Here is a 6,705-nt window from a genome sequence, read left to right on the forward strand (position 1 = left end):
AAAAAAGCTCTCAACTGAAAAACAGAACGAGGAGCATCCAAAGCTCAGTGCAGACCTCCTGGGCTTCCTCACAGCGTTTGACGCCACGGACCCTCAGCGCTGTCTTCCCCGGTTCTCCTTAAACAGAAAGGACATAACGAAGCTGATGGTGAGGGACTTACCCAAAATGTAGCCAGTCGACAAAGCCATTGAGAAATAAATTTTAATAGACAAAAATATGTGATCTATAGACAGTGAGATTCACTTGACTATTTTTTTTTTTTCTGACATGGAGTCTCGCTGTGTTCTCGAGGCCGGAGCGCAGTGGTGCCTCCTGAGTACCCGGGATTACAGGCAGGCACCACCATGCCTGGCTAATTTTTGTCTCTTTAGTAGAGACGGAGTTTCACCATGTTGCCCAGGCTGGTCTCGAACTCCTGACCTCAGGGTGATCCACTTGCCTCAGCCTCCCAGAGTGCTGGGATTACAGGAGAGAGCCACCGCACCCAGCCGACATTTGCTTTTGAGCAGACCACTATTCAAAATAATATAAATGTGTACTAGAACAGTACCTTCTCGTGAAAATATTTCCAAGGAATGGGGTCATTTACTCAGGTATGCTTGCTTACTCACCTTCCCTTTGCGCCAGCTGTGGCTGCAGCCTTCATGCGTCCCAGGCGCCATGCTTAATGTTCCGCGTGAAATGCAAACAAACCCAGCGGCCGGCCCTTCCCAGAGCCCAGAGGAAAGGAGGCGAAGGTCCCGAAGTAACTGGTTAAAGGCTGACATTCCTGTGGGCTGTCTTCCTTTTAAGATAACATAAGGATACTTTGGAAGTCTTCTAAGATTTGAGCAAGGGACAACAGAGATGAGTCTTTATGAAGCTTAATTATTAAATACAAAGTTGCAACACAGAAGTGATGGCTGAGTTGAGAACCTTTGAAAAGGGATTCCCTGCACTGGCAATGTTGATCATGGGAGCCAGATGGCCTTTCCCTAAAACTTTTATTTTTTTTTGAGAGGGAGTCTCACTTTGTCACCCAAGATGGAGTGCAGTGGTGTGATCTCAGCTTACTGCAACCTCTGCCTCCCGGGTAAAAGCGATTCTGCCGCAGTCTGCCGAGTAGCTGAATCACAGATGCGCACCACCATGCCTGGCTGATTTTTGTATTTTTAGTAGAGATGGGTTTCACCATATTGGCCATGCTGGTCTTGAACTCCTGACCTCAGGCAATCCACCCACCTTGGCCTTCCAATGTGCTGGAATGACAGGCTCAAGCCACCGGGACTGGCCCTTTCCTTAAAACTTGGTCATCAGAAGAAACTTCGCACCTGGCCCTTGAAACAGGCCGAAATAGCGCCAGAAGCTCCGACAACTTCAAAGAGCGTTGCCAAGCCAGACACAGCTTTTCCTTGTCTGTTTCTCCTGACTTTGCTTTGCTCACTGTTTGAGCTATTTGTCCTTTTGGCCACACGGTTTAGCCCCTCATGGGACGTGTCCTTGGCAGGGGTCGCATCACCCCAGTGAGGCGTCAACGGTGGAGAGCGCAATGGTGTCCCGCTGCCTTACCCACCTGACTCACGGTGCGCACGCACATTTTGTGTCAATAATCTGGTCCTGTCAACAACCGTCCCTGCCAAAGGAGAGGGACTCACTGCTTTACCGGAGAGAACAGGCGCCCTCCTCCCTCATCCCCATCTGACCGAAGAGGCAAACCTATGGCTTTTGCCATGAGGAATCAGAAATCACAATTTCTTTTCTTTCAAAGTCAGGCGGAATGACAACACTGACCCTCTCCTGGGGCCATGGGAAGTGTCAGGATCACATGGGCTGAGTGTGCTTGGCTGGGGTCACTCAGGTTCAAAGCAGGGCTGAGTGGGCCTCAAACCTGTCAGGAGCAAAGATGGCCATTGATTTTATGGTGCTGATCAAGAACCAAGCAAAAGGAAGACCTGTGGAGGGTCCCATGAGGGCAGAGAGGGAACCCTGCAGAAACTGAGGGTGCAGCCTGTGGCTGGCACCTCCCCAGGGGCTTCACTTTCTCACTGTCTGGACTGCTGAAATGTGCATAGATGTGTACAGAGCCCCTGAGCAGTGATTTGCTTCTAGGGACGATCACGTCTCAGTAGGTGGAGCAGGAGGGCAGGATGGGAGCTGCCACTGCCATTGCCCTGTGTGCAGGGCTGCTCCCCAAGCCCACGTGGCGCCCCTTCTCCTCGGCGGGGATGTCCAGGAACCTTGGGGTCCTCCCTCTGCATGTGAGCCTGCTGTGTGCCAGGCCCTGCTCCAGGCCCCTCCCCCAAGGTGCCCTGTTTCTGCAGGTTCTCAGATGACGATGAAGCAAATGTGTCCAATCAGCACAGGAACAAGAGAAGCAGCTGCAGCCCCTCACTGTTGTGTTTCCAGGTGTGTCCCTTGGAGTGACTTCTAGAAAGAATGAGATGTGCAGGTCTGAATGCAGCTGTTTCCTGAGATCATTGCCCAACAATCCTTTACCTGAAACTTTGGGGCCAGATGTAACTCAGAATTCAGTTTTCTTCCCTTGGGATTTTAGGAGGGCAGCTTGCATATCCCACCTGCTACGTGGCTTCAGGGTCACTTACGTCCAAACGTCTCAGTGTTTCCGAGGCAGCACACGTGGACATCCACACCCAGTGCAGGCACAGACACAATTTTTCCTTACTTCACGTTATGTCAACAAACGAAAACAACTTTTTGTGTTTAGAAGATTTTGATTTACATTATTATAAGAACTGTAGATGCGAGCATTGCATTTCCTTTTTCAAATGTTTAAGATCAACTTTTCAAAGGTATACCTTTTTCAAAGGTATGATCAAATGCACCTGTGGTGAGCGGACATCCCCTGAGTTTTGACAAGTGTATCCACCCACGTCCCCAGGACTGCCGTTGAGAAACAGCCTGTCTTCCTCCCTTGTGCTCTGTGCTGCTTCCCCGGCCCAGCCCGCCAATGGCTGACCCACCTCGTGTCTCTAAAGCCACCAGCCTTTTTGGCACCAGGCACTGGTTTCATGGAAAAGGATTTTTCCCTGGGAGAACAAGCGTTGGTTTCAGGATGATTCAAGTGCACTACATTTATTTCTCTTAATGTCCTTTATTGCTATTATGATTGCATTGCGATATATAATTAAATAATTATACAACTCAACATCCTGTGGAATCAGTGGGAGCCCTGAGCTTGTTTTCCTGCAACTAGACCGTCTCATCAGGGAGATGGGAGGCAGCGACGGATCATCAGGTATGAGATGCTCATAAGGAGCACGCAGGGTTCACAACAGGCCCCGAGCTCCTATGAGAATCCAGTGCCCCCTCTGACTGGACAGGAGACGGAGCTCAGACGGAAATGTCTGCTTGCTGAGTGGTATTCCATTGTCTCTGTCAGCCACAATTCTTTCCTTTGCTCCATTCTTTTGATGAACATTGGGGGGAAAAAGTCTAGCTCTTGGTGTGCCTTTTTATTTTATTAATGGAGTTTTCCATTTGCTTGAAGATGGAGTCTCCCTCTTGTCACCCAGGCTGGAGTGCAATGGCGTGATCTTGGCTCACCGCAACCTCCGCCTCCTGGGTTCAAGCGATTCTCCTGCCTCAGCCTCCCAAGTAGCTGGGATTACAGGCATCCACCACAATGCCCAGCTAATTTTTTTGGTAGTTTTAGTAGAGACAGGATTTCACCATGTTGGCCAGGCTGGTCTCATTTCTAACCTCAGGTGATCTGCCCGCCTCAGCCTCCCAAAATGTGCCCAAAGTGCTGGGATTACAGGTGTGAGCCACTGTGCCCAGCCTATTAATGATGTTTTTCAAAGAGTATAGTTTCAAATTTTTGATGAAGTAGAATTTATTCATTCTTTCTTTTATGGTTAGTGTTTTCTGATGTCTTCTCTAACAAATCTTTGCCTGCCCAAAAGTCTCAAAAATATTCTCATGTTTCTAGATTTCTAGCTTTAGCTTTTGTGTTTGGGACTATGATCCAGTTTCAGTTAATTTTATTTTTCTGAGACAAAGTCCATGTTGCCCGAGCTGGTTTTTTTTGTTTGTGAATTTAGGGTATGTCATGGTTCCCTTTGTTCCACGCAGACATACAGGGACCCCAACACCATTTGTTAAGGCTGCCCTTTTCCCACTGAACTGAAGCCTTTGTCGAAATCAGCTCCATCTGCTTTTGCCTTCTCTATTCCGTTCCATTGACCTGCCTGTGTACCTACTGTGATGCAGCAGAAAGCACCTCAACTGCAGTTTTGGAAGTCCTGAAATCAGGTAGTGTATCCCATCTTTGTTCTTTTTAAAAACTCTTTTAGCTATTCTAGGACCTTTACATTTCCATCTACAATTTAGAATTAACCTGTCATTTCTAAAGGAAAAGGAGGAGAAGGAGGAGGAGGAGGAGGCTGAGATTATGTTAGACCTATAGGTCAATTGAGGAAAACTGACATCTTAACTTTACTGAGTCTTCATCTGTGAACGTGGTTTCTCTCTCCATTTACTTAGATTCCTAAGTTTCAGCCTGCCATGTTCTGTAGATTTTGTAAAAGTCTTGTGTATCTTGCATTACAGTTATTCCCAGATATTTTATACTACTATATATGGAAATTATTTAAAGCTTTATTTTCCAATGTTCATTTCTGATATATAACATTTTTAAAAATATTGATTTGAACTCCATGACCTTGTTACATTCACTATTTAGTAGTATGTATGTTTTGCAGATGTCTTAGGATAGTCTGTGCAGATCATCATGTTGCCTGAAAACAAATGGTTTTATTTTTTTCTTTGCAATCTGTATGTCTTTATTTCTTTTTCTCATTTTATTGTACAGACTGGGACCTTAGGACAATGTCAAATAGAAGGGGTGAGAGCAGGCATCCTTGACTTGTTTGCAGCCTTGGGGGCAAGCATGGAGTCTGTCAGTGCTAACCGTGTTATCATAATTTTTTAATAGATGCACTTCATCAGAAGTTCTCTTTTTTTTAGTTCACGAAGAGTGTTTATCATAAGAGGATGCTGAATTTTGTCAAGTGCCCTTCTATATCTGTTGACCTCATTATATTTTTTTCTTAATCTATCAATATGGTAAATACATTGATTTTTGGATCTCAAGCCAATCTTATCTTCCTTGGATAAAAACCTACTTGGGCATGAGCTATTATTCTTTTTATGTATTGACAAGATTTGCCAATATTTTGCTGAGGATTTTTGTGGCAATATCCATGAGGAATACTGCTATTTACATTTCTTGTATTGTCTTTCTCTAATTTTGGTATTAGAGAAATCTCACTTCACAAACTGGATGGGAAATAGTCCTCCCTCCACACAGTTTCCTGCGTTTGTCTAACATTGTTTTTATTTATTCCTCAAATGTTTGACAGAATTCACCAGTGGAGCCATCTGGGCCCTAGAATTTTCCCTGTGAGAATATTTTAAATCATGGATTCAAATGTTTAATAGATAGAGTGCTGTTCAGATCTGTGAGTTCTTCTTCAATGAGGTTTTGTAGTTTGTCTCTTTCAAGAAATTGGTCCATCTCATCTCAACTGCTGGTGTGCTGAAACAGAGTTGTCTAGAGTATTCTCTTACTACCTTCTGAAGTGTGTAGGGTCTGTGGTAATGTCTCCTTTCTCATATTAGGAACTTAGGTCTCTGTTCCTGCCTCTCTGCATCACCCTCATCATTCTAGATATTGGTGTTGTTCATCAATTTTTTTTTTTAGACAGGGTCTCAGTGTGTGGCCCAGGCTGGAGTGCAGCGGTGCAATCATGCTCGCTGTAGCCTCTACCTCCCAGACTCAGGTGATCCTCCCACCTCGGCCTCCTGAGTAGCTGGGATTACAAGTGCATGCCATCCTGTGTAATTTTTGTATTTTTTTGTAGAGACAGAATTTTGCCATGTTGCTCAGGCTAGTCTCAAATTCCTGGGCTTACATGATCTGCCTACCTTGGCCTCTCAAAGTGCTTGGACTACAGGTTCAGGCCACTGCGCCTGGCCTGGTTTATTAATTTTATTGATGATTTTAAATAACTAGCTTTTAGGTTTTATTTCCTGTCTTGTTTGCTATTTCACTGATTACACTCTTATCTTTATTATTTCCTCTTTTATACTGAATTTGGGTTTATTTTTCTAGCTTATTAATTTGAAACTGTAGGACATTGATTTGACACGTTTTCTTCTTCTCTGAAATAAGCATTGAAAGCTACGTATGTTCCTCTAAGCCCTGCTTTATCTGCATATCGTACATTTTGTGTTTTCATGCTCTTTATTTGTACCCTTTAACATTTTAATTCTTGGAAACTATACTGAGTAAAGAATCCTAAGAACTGAAAACGCTTAAGGACAAAGACATTCATCACACCATTTTTCTAATCATGCAGCACTGAAAACAACCTTAACTTACAACAATATGGTGTCCTCAGTTAGGTAAATCACTGTATCATCAGGTGGCTATTACATAGGCATTACAAACATTCAGAGTTGTCAGTTGAATCAGAAAGCATTTCTGTTCTAATGCTGGCTTTTTATGAAAGGGATCAACATCATGTAAATGGAAGGATCAGAGTGCTTACTATAGAGCTAGGCATAAACAAAATTCGACAAAGGCCGGGCGCGGTGGCTCAAGCCTGTAATCCCAGCACTTTGGGAGGCTGAGGCGGGTGGATCACGAGGTCAAGAGATCGAGACCATCCTGGTCAACATGGTGAAACCCCGTCTCTACTAAA

Source organism: Cebus imitator, unplaced genomic scaffold (genome assembly GCF_001604975.1).
Source record: "Cebus imitator isolate Cc_AM_T3 unplaced genomic scaffold, Cebus_imitator-1.0 Scaffold495, whole genome shotgun sequence".
Taxonomy (NCBI): Eukaryota; Metazoa; Chordata; class Mammalia; order Primates; family Cebidae; genus Cebus; species Cebus imitator.